This window comes from Paroedura picta, chromosome 1, assembly GCF_049243985.1.
Source record: "Paroedura picta isolate Pp20150507F chromosome 1, Ppicta_v3.0, whole genome shotgun sequence".
Classification (NCBI taxonomy): domain Eukaryota; kingdom Metazoa; phylum Chordata; class Lepidosauria; order Squamata; family Gekkonidae; genus Paroedura; species Paroedura picta.
The window spans coordinates 111,215,488-111,228,119 of record NC_135369.1 but is presented as its reverse complement, the minus strand read 5'-3'; the positions used below and the strand labels follow the sequence as shown (position 1 = coordinate 111,228,119).

Here is a 12,632-nt window from a genome sequence, read left to right as displayed (position 1 = left end):
TATATGACCTGTAATGAAGCAGTGGATTTCATGCCAAGTGGATTGCAGATGTTCTCTATTTGGATTTATCCTTGAATTTCTGTCATTTTGATAATGATAAACAACATTCAAAGGATGTAGGGAGGGTTTTCCATTTTGCATTGATAGATAAAGGTAAAGGTAAAGGTATCCCCTGTGCAAGCACCATGTCTGACCCTTGGGGTGACGCCCTCCAGCGTTTTCATGGCAGACTCAATACGGGGTGGTTTGCCAGTGCCTTCCCCAGTCATTACCGTTTACCCCCCAGCAAGCTGAGTACTCATTTTACCGACTTCGGAAGGATGGAAGGCTGAGTCAACCTTGAGCCGGCTGCTGGGACTGAACTCCCGGCCTCATGGGCAAAGCTTCCAGACAGCTGCCTTACCACTCTGCGCCACAAGAGGCTCGCATTGATAGATAACCAGTTGCAAAATATTTAAAACTATTAATACATTAGTTATGAAGTCTTAATCACTGGCACAAATGCAGCAGATTTTTCCATAACAAACATTAACCTATAAATGTTTCACCTATAAAACCACATAAAGCTTCAAAGGGGTAAAATGTTTCATAAATGTTGGGAAAGACCTGTAATTACAATGACTATTAAAAGAGGTGTCATGTAACTCCAGTAACTTATAAGGAATACAGCAGAGAGCTAGGTTATCTTTTTGTAATATAACATAATACTGCATAATAATACATGCTTTACTTGGCCTCCTTAAAATTGTTTTTTTCTGATGCCATAGATGCTTTCACTATAATTGGATCTCTGGTGTGCACATTCAAGCAGATAAATAAGATTACCTATTGATTTATATATATTTTTGCAAAATTATATACCACCCCTCCCAGTAATATAGCACTTTTCCAGTTTGCTCAGAGCAGTTTTCATAAATAGTCCATAAAGTATACAAGAAAACATGTGTTTACTATTTTTACAAATTCCAAAATGCAATAATACCAGGGCCAAATATAGCTGTAATTCTAAGAATGCTGTCCTCCACACCATTGTGTGGAGTGTACCTGCTTAGTTTGCTTTCTACAACCAGTTTGGTGTAATGGTTAGGAGTGTGGACTTCTAATCTGGCGAGCTGGGTTCAATTCTGCACTCCCACATATGCAGCCAGCTGGGTGACCTTGGGCTCGCCACGGTGCTGATAAAAGCTGTTCTGATCAAGCAGTAATATCAAGGCTCTCTCAGCCTCACCTACCTCACAGGGTGTCTGTTATGGGGAGAGGAAAGGGAAGGTGAATGTAAGCCACTTTGAGACTCCTTTGGGTAGAGAAAAGCAGCATATAAGAACCAACTCTTCTTCTTCTTCTTCAATACTGATGTGCCCTTTTAACAATTCTGCATGTATCTTTTATTAAATGCCATCAGAGATGACACTTCACACACTTCCTTTGGCAGACCATTCCACAGGACTGGTGCTGCCAGTGAAGGAAGTTCATTCAGTCTAAAATAACTGTGAGCTGGAATAATTGTGGAATACAGTCTGCCATGAGCAAGGGGTAAGTGTATTATAAACTCTGCCTGGAGGAAACAGGTCCAGATGGCTCAAGCAAGAAAAACCAACACAATTGCTACTGATGAAGCCAAACCAAGCTCGCTGTGCTAAGATGGCCAAGACATCTATGGATGAGATCCCTTTAACAGGCCAACTCCAACAGACGTGTTGAAATTTATAATTTAATTCCTTGTGGATTTCTGATCACACTTTCCAAAGTAGTTATTGTTGGATACAAAGCATTTCACAAATTTGCACATTTCCCTTCAGGTGGCCTTGCTTGTACTAAGGCTTTCTTATCTAACTCGCAGTGAGTTCACGAATATCACTCTGGATGAGATCAAATAAAGAGGATGTATGGGTAGTCCTCCATTCTTCTATCTTTATAATGTTTGGGTGAGTAGACAAGTTTCTGGGGTCGGTAAAGGCGAACACTTGCTCTCTTGATCCTTGTCCATCTTGGTTACTCAAAACAAGTGACCAACAGATAGGATGCCCCCTGGGAACCTTTCCCTTTTCACAGGGGAGTTTCCAGGGGTGCTAAAGGAGGTAGTAGTCCATCCCTTTCTGAAAAAATCATTGCTGGAACTGTGGGACCCACTCAGCTACTGCCTGTTCTTCCATCTTGCATTTCTGGGAAAGGTAGTTGAAAGTGCCGCAGCAGACCAGTTTCTGGCTTACTTGGATGAAATGGCAGCACTTGATCCATACCAGGTGGGGTTCCATCCTGGCCACAGGGTGGAGATGGTGTTGGTTGACTTGATGGATGATCTTCGGCGCCAGCTGAATTGGAGCGGGTTTGCGGTGCTTGTGTTGTTTGATCTGTCAGCCACATTTGATGTAGTCGACCATGGGTTACTGGCCCAACGCCTCACCAGAGCCAGGATGTGGTGGACAGCCTGGCCATCGCTGTGGACACAGAGGCTAGTTGTTAAGGGGGTCTCTATCACATGGACTTCCTTGTGGGGTACCACATAGTGTGGTACTCTCCCCCATGTTATTTAACATTGCCATGTGTCTCTTGGATAACTGATGAGGAGCTATGGGCTGGGTTGCCATCAGTGTGCAGATGACACCCAGCTCTAGCTCCTCATGGGCAGCTACCTGGACTCCCCCCTGGATACATCTGCCAGTTGTTTGGAAGTTATTTCTGGATGGTTAGAGCAAAGGCATCTGAAACTCAACCCCTCCAAGACAGAGGTCCCATGGCTAATAGGAAAGATGCAGGGTGGGAAGTTCATCCTCCCACCTTTGGGGGCACAAATGATCATCTCATCCACAGCAAGGAATTTGGGAGTGATCCTGGATGCCTCCCTTATGATACTTGCTCCACGGTGACCTACCTTTGTTCTTGACCTGGAAACTCCAGCTAGTGCAGAATGCAGCTGCTAGGGTCCTCACTGGTTCACCTTGGAGGATTCATATCCAGCCAGTGATGAGGCAGCTGCACTGGTTACCAGTTTTGGCCCAGATCAAATTTAATGTCTTGGTTCTGACCTTTAAGGCCATTTTTGCCTTGGCCCTAGCCTGTCTGACGGACCGATGTAATAAGCTCCTGGGAGTGCTAAGGGCCCTGACGGAGCTGGCAAAGTTCTGCAGGGCCTGTAAAATGGAGCTCTTCTACCAGGTCTATGGTTAAGGCCAGGTCAGTAAGAGTAATGAGCCCCCCCCCAGGCTATGCTATACAACCTCTAGCACACTCCTTGTTAGATGACTGTGGGAAGTTGATGCTAGTTTAGGGGTTTTTATGGGATTTTATATTTATATGTAACCCATCTTGAGTCTTATGAGGAAGGTGGACTATAAATTATTGTTATTGTTGTTGTTGCTAATAATAAAACAACAGCAGTAGATTATTTAAAAATTGAGCTAGAGTTGCAACCCAGAGATCTGCTCTTCACCATTATTTTGTAGTTATCCAAGCACAAGATGAAACTACCATGGTTCCATCCAACCCCACATTTTGTCCAAGGGCATCTCTTATCCCTTTGCTTATCACATCTGCTGTAATAAGCAGATAGAAGGCAAATGTGGTGGCGGAACAGCTGCAGCAACTAGGAATAAAGACAGCTCTTACTTCCCCCCTACCCTTCTCTGGTATATTGACTTGCTGCTCACTTCTCTGGCTGAGCCACTGAAGTGACTGTGCTGAGAGAGGGGCATAATAAGGAAGACTCCAAGAAGACAGGAGCTTCTTTGGCTGTAAGCCATCCACCTCCTGGGCATCACCTCCTGGACTTGTGCTATCACTGGCTGGATCTTCTTCAGCACTGAACCAGCTGGTGACGCCACAGGAGGAAAAAGTGATATACTTTGCTTGACGCAATAAACTGCCTACAACCATCCCTAGAACATACTGAGTGATAGCTGAAGTTAACAGTACAGTAGAATCAGAGTTGCAAAGAAAATAAAGATGATATATAATTTATGCAGAGATGGTGGGGGGAAGCCAGCACACAGGAATTTAAGCATCCTAGTAATACATGAGTATAAGTTAGTATAATCTTCACATGATCTAGCCCTCTCACTGGCCCATCCTCAATGTCCCATTTTTGAGATCTTGAATTATTAATGTACATTTGTTTCTTCAGGTTCCTGTAAAATTTCAGGAGGGAGGCTTTGTCAGCCAAAAGCTATAGCAGTCAACTTCTTTACTTGAGAAGGCATAGTTATTTCTATGGCATTGTACCAGGAAAGACAGAGACCTCCCCTTTTTGGCTAGAAAGCGTCTTTGTGGAAGAGTGATTGAGATTGGAATAACAAAAGGTTGCTTAATCTTTTTCCATTTTCTTGACATTTCCAAATGTGACATTTAGATCACACTGTCCAAAAGCAGCTTGGTAGATGAGTGATTTTGGCAACTACAACAACAACAAAAACCATCAGGGAAAGGGTTAAACACTTCTTCCCCTGCTCGCCTCAGATCTCAGAAAACCTGGAAATGTTATTGCACCTCTCTAGGCATTACTGGAAACTCTTTGGTAAAATTCTAGTAATACTTGTATATAATCTTATTTATTGTAAGCTGCCCTGAGACCTCTTTGGAGAGGGGTGGCTTAGAAACCCAACAAACAAATAAATAAAATCAAAGAATTTTATGCAATTTCTAGAGAGGACTGACTTCTGGGTTTTACCTGGAGAAGATGTCACACCATCAACCTAACAGCCATTAAAAAATAAATCTTTCTACTGACGCTTGGAGTAGTGGTGGGAAATAGAGCCAGGGGCTGTAGTCATGTAATTTATATTCCAGAAATCACCCCCCCCCACACACCCTCCACGACTGGCTTGGAAATGGATTCATATTTTAGTCAAGGATAACACCCCCTTTGTTGATCTCTCTTGTTTTGGAAATTTAAGCTTCACATTGGGGCAGAGGGAAAACGTGAGAGGGGTCTCTCCATGAGGAGGGCTGCAAACACAAGATTTACCATTCCAGGTTTGTAATCAGGAAGCCACTCTGTGTGGAAATGGCCAAATAGAGACAAACTTTATACAGAATAAAGAAAAATAAGATAAAAGGTCTCATCTTTCTGTGTAGTTTTATTGCAGAATCCAACGACAACGGATTTCTAGATATCTCCTGTTTTCAAGGTACATTTTCCTCAGTGGTTGTTCCTCTCACTTGTAAATGAATTGGTACTTCAATACCTCTATGAAAAGAAATTGGCAGTTGGATTCCTAGCATCCCTACGCTGCAGAGCCAAAGGGTATACTTTATATAATTTCTTTTCATAGAGGTATTGAAGTACCAATTCATTTACAAGTAAGAGGAACAACCACAGAGGAAAATTTACCTTGAAAATGGGGGATATCTAGAAATTCATTTTGGTTGGATTCTACAATAAAGCTACACAGACCTTTTATCTTATTTTTCTTTATTCTGTATAAAGTTTGCAAACATTGCTAGTAGCCTTGGGATAGGTTTTACTCTCATTTTCCAGCAAGCAGTTTTCATACCTCTTGTTTTGCTGGCAATACATACCAAAGACCACCACACATATTAATAGTTACATCCTTTCACAAAGTACATACATAGATAGCATCAGAACACTGGGACTCCAGTTGTGTAAGACCTAGAAGTTGCTTAGCCAAAAAGCTGTCTTCTTTTAATGCACCTATGTGTTTTCAGTTGCATTCTTCTTAGAAAAGGAGAAAACTTCAGAAGCAGGGAACATTGTTTGACTTTTAGCCCTGAGAATTTATGTTTGCTATCTTTAAAGCTTGACATGATTTACATTGTTCATAAAAAATTATCTTCCAGATATAGAGGTGAGTTTCCAGATCAATTTTCAGGACCAAACAGACAGCTTTTCCTTTTATGGCTTTTAAGGTTAGAGATTTATACTTTAAAGTGAAGCTGTGTGTAACTGTTTTCAATATAGTATGAGTCACATATTTTATAATTTCTAAATGCAAAGCAACTTCACTTCATATTCATATTGGCTGCAGTGTCTGATTTCTAGAAATACGTTTTCCGCTTCTTAGTCTCTCTTTTTCAGGGTGCAAACCTTTAAATTTTGCAGCTTGCTAGGTGATTTTGGTCCAACCAAAATCATTGGAAAATGTCTAAGACACTGTCCAATAATTCCTAGAAGCTTTGTTTATTCCTCTCCTTCTACTTTTGTAGAAATCATACATCATTTACTACCACTCTAAGAATGGGCATTTATTCTTGTGGAGTACTGTTTTCTAAATAAAGGAGGACAGCTTGTTTGGTTTGAAGGGGTATTTTGGAAATATCCTGTGAGTTAGAAAGCCACAACCAATCCTCATCTTTTATTTAAAAGTTTGCATTAAAACTGGAGATGAGCGGTGCTATTTGTGTACTGCTGAATGTAAGAGAATTCAGATTGTTTTGGACATGGTGAATGGCCTAGTTTTGTTGCTTTTATCTCTGGGACGGGCCATCCAATTAACTGCTATCATTAAAAAAAATACCTGTAAAGTCAGCTTCCAGCACTCTGCTACATTCTAGTATGACTGAGAAATGGAACCCAGAATGGGTTTATGGAGGTGGGAGCAAGCTTGGTTCTCTTGGACTCAGAGCATTGGCTTCACATAGCTCATAGAGCATGTTAAGTTTCCACTCCAGTATTAATATAAGTTAACAGTGAGACCGATTCAACACAAGAAATTTGCCGTTGGACTGCCTCTCATTGTTTGCAGGTTTTAGTGCTACTTCCACATGACATCGGCAGCAACCTGCAGCTGTGTAAGAGTTGGTGCAAATTTTTGCCCGATTTGCTCCGCAATGAGGGAAATAGCCAAAACATGATTTCCCTTTCTTGTCATGCTGCAAATTGGGGCACAAACAGGGGCAAGCCCACCTGAAGGGAGAAATGCATGACAGTCTTGGTAGCATTGTGCTCACCATTGCACCTGCCTTCCCTTCCCTGTTTCTGGATTGAAATTAAAAAGAAATGGTGCAGTCCGTGTAGCTACAGGACCACAAAACGACAGGCCCTCAATTAAAATAAAATGTTCTTTTCAGTGTGCACAGTAGTATTGGGATCGGGCAGCAACTCAATCTAAAACACATTCCTGTTGTGTTTTCTAGTGGTGTGGAAAGGGGTGTGTGTATGATGAAGCAGCCCCTAGCTTAGCATCCATGCACTGTGTTTCAAATCTTCATTGTGAACACACAGCCATCGGGATTCAATTACCATGGTCAGCCTATCACAAATATACCCAAACATAAAGACAGACAAATGTTTTATTGGTGTGGCATGATCCTGTAGCAATGTGGAAGTGTACGTTTATTTTTTTTAATGGTTTATTGTTGTGGCATGTCCACGCAGCAATGCAGAAGTGTTTTTTTTTCCTAATTAATTTCGGGACTGGGGGGCAGAAGTTTGAGTCTCCAAAACCACCGTGCTCCCCATGAGCTTTTGGTCTATCCTAAACCCCAAACACTATGGCACACTATTTTTCCAACCTTATAATACCTTCAAACCGCAGAGCGTTTATGTTAGCCAGACTAAACGTATTTCCTTCTGCAATGGTTGAAGGCAGGTATAGGAGAATTCTCCGCAATGAAAGAATTTGCAGGTATTGCCATACAGAACCAGACTCAGTTTGCCATATCATTCTGCAATGTGAGTTGTATAACAACAAACATTCTGACTTGATCTCCCCATTTCTACCCTTCCCTAGTGTCTCAGATGGCAGGGCTCTTGCATTGCTGCTTATTGATAATTGCTTGGATAATTGCTACCCACTGAACGGGTAGCCAAGTTTTTATAGTAATGACCCACAGGGTAAAGAAGTAAACGTCACTGGCTTCATCTTTTTGTATTTGCTGCTCCCTTGCCTGCTGTAACTTTCCTCACAGTTTTTTTAGACTTGTATTACAGAACCGATTTGTATATTGTTTTATATCGTAAATGCCATTAAAGGTTTTTTTTTGTACTATATTGTTGTGAGTACCCAAAATCACTGCTGTGAAGGGATTGGTGGCTTTCATTGATTGACAACCTGAGGAGCTGGGGCGAAACTTCGGGTTGTCCATGCTTCCTGCTTCTCTGCCACCTCATCGGCAGGCATAAAGCCGTGATGAGATGGCGGGATGTGGGAAGGGTCTCCTGTCAGGAAGTTTGCAAACACATGCTTTATTATTGTGTTTTTGCAAGGGGGAGGCAGCGTATGTTTTATACCTCTGTGTAGAATCGGTCTTGCAATTCACTTGTTTCGAAAAGCACTACATTGTTGCAGTTAAGTGTAACTTCACCGCAACAGTGCAGCATTTTTTAAATATAAATGGATCACCACCATTATGTAAAAGAAAGAAAAAGGATTCTGCCCCCCAATCCTGGTCCCAGGTGACCTGGCCCTTTCACTGTTAAGCTACTCTCTTGTCGGATATAATGTTTGACTGTGCACAGAGACACCTTGCATTTGGGCGGATGCTTTCTCACTTATGTTTATTTTTGCTTTAAAGCAGTACAGATGCAGACACTTATTATGATGATAAAATGGAGGGGGCCTGAATAATATGAGTTTTCAGGTTCTTCCCTTCTGCTGCCTCTGACAATGTCCTTTTTGGACTCGAATATGATGGATGTTTGTTTAACCTTTAGCAATATGAAGTTCCCTAAACTTCTTTCCTTTGTTCTAACTGGCCAGCCTGGTAGTGTGTTATATTTTAGACTAGCTTTGAAAGGGTCCTCTTCCCTGGGCCTCGGCCAGGCAGCGTAAAGTGGCTTTGGGCTGCAGCTCGCAGCCGGATCAAGCGAGTGGGCAGGGGCTGTCCTGCTTGTTAGCAGGCCCGGGACAGAGCTCCTTAGCAGGCTCAGGCTAGCAGGCTGGAAGGCTGTTAGCAGGCCCAGCCTAGCAGGCTAAGGGGTCCTCGTTAGCAGGCCCTCCACCACAATCCTTTGCCCAGGGCCCTCTCCCCTTACCTGCTGCTGGCTTCAGGCACTGAGGTGTGTCTGAGAGCAAATAGGCTAGAGTCCAGGGATGGAGGGTGGGAGATGCAGGGGCAGGGCCAACCAGGGTGCAGCCGGAGGCAGCAGGAGACCCAACTACCACAGACCTGGAGCAGCGTGAGCCACCAGAGGATAGTAGCCTGGGCCCAGCCCGGCTGGCACTCAGTTCCCCTATGGCAAGCCTTTGACAAAGCAGTGACCAGTCCAGAAGACTAACTGGAGGTGTAGTATTGGTGGCCTCAGGCCAAAGCCCCAGCAAGCCCCGAATGGCAGCATCAGAGGAGGTGATCTACCCTGACAGCTGTCAGAAGATCAGCATGCTTGGCAGCACGCTGTCAGGGTAGATGGGGTCCAGCTGCAGCTCCTTCCTCTGACAAGGATTAGCTCTACTTTCATTGTCTCCAAAATTTGACCCTGTTTATCTCTATAAGTCAGTGGTTCTCAACCTTCCTAATCCCGTGACCCTTTAATAGAGTTCCTCATGTTTTGGTGACTCCCCAACCATAACATTATGCAAGTGTTCTTTCACATAAATTAAACTGAAACTGCCCAATAGTGTGAAGATCCATTGTCCATGATTGTATATAAAATGGGTTTTTTTCGGGGTTTCTCAGTTCTGTCTCTTGTCCCACTATGCCGATCTCACTCTTTTCCACTGCTCCAGACAGACAAACGCTCTATCTCAATCTGCAAGCCTGTTTTGTGGATGATGACCCCGCCCAGCCAAGCTGCTTGCCCTGCCACGACCCCTGTAAAAGGGCCGTTCAACCCCCAAAGGGGTCCTGACCCCCAGGCTGAGAACCACTGCTATACCTTACAGCAGTATATCACTCAAGCATTGTTGTCTGTACTAAACAATTTAAATGTTTCATATGAGACACAAAATTTTCTAACCAGATTCCTGAATTGTTTTCTGTTTATAATACAGATGGGCTTTTGTACTGGGATACTGTAAAAGGATACTTTTGTGCTCGTGAAAGCACTGCTGTAGATACAGAATTTGCCGTATCTGATGTTATGAAATGATTCCTTTTAAGGATTATGAAGGACGTGTCTCTCATGTCTTTCATCATTTTCCGATGGTGTCTGCTTCTTTTCTGTTCTGAATAATTCTGGCTTGAGTTCTTGGACAGATTTCTATATTATAGAAAAACATATACCTTGTTTCCTTTGTCCACCCCCCCCCCTTCCTGCCTGGCCTTCTGTTGTTGCCAAACATCTTGGAATTGAAGAGAGAAAAAATCAGTTCAGAGACATTAGTAAGAAAGTATTGGAAGAAAAAAAAACAAATTTAAACTGAAGGAGTGTAAGAATTATGACACAATTCAGAATTTTTAAGCAATTGAAGGGGGCTGCTTTGAGAATTGTGTGAAATACCATTAGCTTTTATCAAATATAGTTACTAATGAATCCACCTAGATTACAACTAAGCTGTATGATTTTTTTAAAATTCAAACATCCAGACTATCGGTAAGCATGAAAATCCTATTTTTAAATGGAACGGCTTAGATCCTAATTCCTTAAAGCAAGGCTTCTAATTCCATGAATCTTTTAAGGGTATTATTCAGCAGAATTTGCTTGCATACTACAGTGGGAGCCAGCATGTACTGTTCTCAGTATTTAAAAACTTGTTGAATGCAGTTTACACTAGACGGCAAGCAAATGGAAACAAGCAATGAGACTATGTCCTTTTCTGACTGTATGAGACCCCGTATGAACTCAGGTTTTACTGTGGTACCATAGCTGTTCCTTTCAGACCACATTACGGTCCAAGTGGGGATGCCAAACACGCATCACCTTTGAAGATGATTTGCTAGCGCAGTCATAAAACAAATAGCTACAGATGCCTGAACTACATAGAGATAATGAATGACAGCTTCTGGAATACAGTGCAGCCATTAGGAGCAGGTGATGCCAAAATAAATCCTGCACTATTATGTGGTCCCGCCTTGGTCCTGTTTGTACTGCAGTGTCTGTGCAGCAGCCATTAGGACTGCTTTAAGCACCCCTTGCTGCCTTATATAGAACCTCAAATTCCTGAAAGTGGATTTGAATGAATGCAAGTCACGCAAGACTGTGCAGCTAGTATGTTAGAGGGTGTGTTTTTTTCATGTAAATGTGTGCTAGTGGGGATTATTGCTATACTTAACTTGGCCATAAAACAGCCTGATGTTTAAAGGAATGGCAAGGAGAAACCCCTAATAAAGGGGAGTTAAATAGTAGACCTCGCTGGTTGCCAAGGTGTGTGCTTTGGCTGACCCAGTTCTGTTTATCCCGTCACAATAATATTGGTGTCTGTATTACTGAGGAGGCTCATATTATAAATGATGTGTCTTCTGCCATTGGTGCTCCGGCTTAGAAAGAGCTATTATTATTGCTCTTTCTGTCACTGTCTTGTGCTACCATTCTGCTTGCCTCTCCACTCCTCTTCTGCTCACTTGCTGTGAATAAAGTTCTTATGAAGTGCATTGGGAGTCCCCATTTTGAGGGCAAGATTCTGCAATAACAAGCAATTGTCCTCTCAGTGAAGCAGATAGTTGAAGCTTCAGCAACAGTTCCCCCCCACCACCACTGAAAAACCCCTTTCCTTTTCAAACACTTCTTGCATGAGAAAGGGAAATAATATTTTCTTATTGATCTTATTGGCCTATACAGGCAATGTTGCTAAAAGGGGATTTTTAGCCATAGGAATGGATCTTTGTACAACATTTTAAAATTTTGTGATTCCTGGAGGCAAAACATTGAAAACAGATTGCAATATGAAAATCTGGATAAAGAACCCAAAGATTATATCCTAAAAATAGAAACAAGAGTGACTGTATAAACAGCTTAGGGTAGTACACAAGTCCAGCTTGAACTTCTTACAAAATGAGTTTCTTTTGCTTTTGTCTATTTGCCCTGCTCAGATAACTGCTAAATAGTAAACCAGCATTCTACAGACTCTGAAATGTGATTTTGGCCATAGGCAAGATTGAAGAGAGAGGTTACTTTAGAACAGAATCTTTTCTTAAATGGTAGATGCAGCAAAGGAAAGCATTAGGGGGTAGAAGAGGAGTTGCAACTTGTTTAGGTTTAAGAGAAGTAATGTGCTATGGACTCTCATTTGCCAAAAAAGAAGATGCGGGCTGAAATTCTCCTGGAACACTCTTTGACTTTCTGATCTTGTCTTCCAGTCTGAGATGAACAGAGCCTAGTTTGGGCTATTCAGATGCATGATCAAAATTCCCACTTCACTGAACTTCCCTAAATAGTTCCTGCACAACAGCTTTGAACATGGTGCTGAGCAAGAGTGGGTGCCTTTGTATGTGTGTGTAAAAAACCCTTCCAGTGTGAATAAGCCTCTTGGCACTGCTGTTTGCTCTGATACAAGAAACAGATGTTACTCTTAGCTGCCCATGTTAAGAGTCATTTTCTTCTTTGTAGTTCACATTCACAGGACAATGGAAGTGTGGTCTACAGATGGCCCTTGCAAGAATTAACCCTGAGTGTCAGCAAACAGATTTAGACAAGGTCAGTAATATCAGTTCTCGTTTGAAATAGTCCTTCTGACAATAAGGTCACAGGAATTCCAGTATGAAGTAGTCTGGTATAGAGTGAAGGATTCCCACAGCTCCCAGCAGTGGTGGAGTTGCAAAGCAGTATGATTTGAATAGTATGTGCAGGCTACGATCTGTGT

The 12,632-nt window shown here is 42.3% G+C and overlaps 1 protein-coding gene across 2 annotated transcripts in view; it reads left to right on the top strand.

Moving 5' to 3' along the window:
* TMEM200A (transmembrane protein 200A) overlaps positions 1–12,632 on the top strand; it is a 72,273-nt gene that overhangs the window by 44,931 nt on the left and 14,710 nt on the right. The window contains exon 2 of one of the 2 annotated variants that reach the window (XM_077353073.1): positions 12,380–12,466. The exons of the other annotated variant lie outside the window; for it this stretch is intronic. The gene's annotated coding sequence lies outside the window, so the exon portion shown is untranslated. The remainder of the gene's footprint in view (positions 1–12,379; positions 12,467–12,632) is intronic. 2 annotated transcript variants of the gene reach the window in all.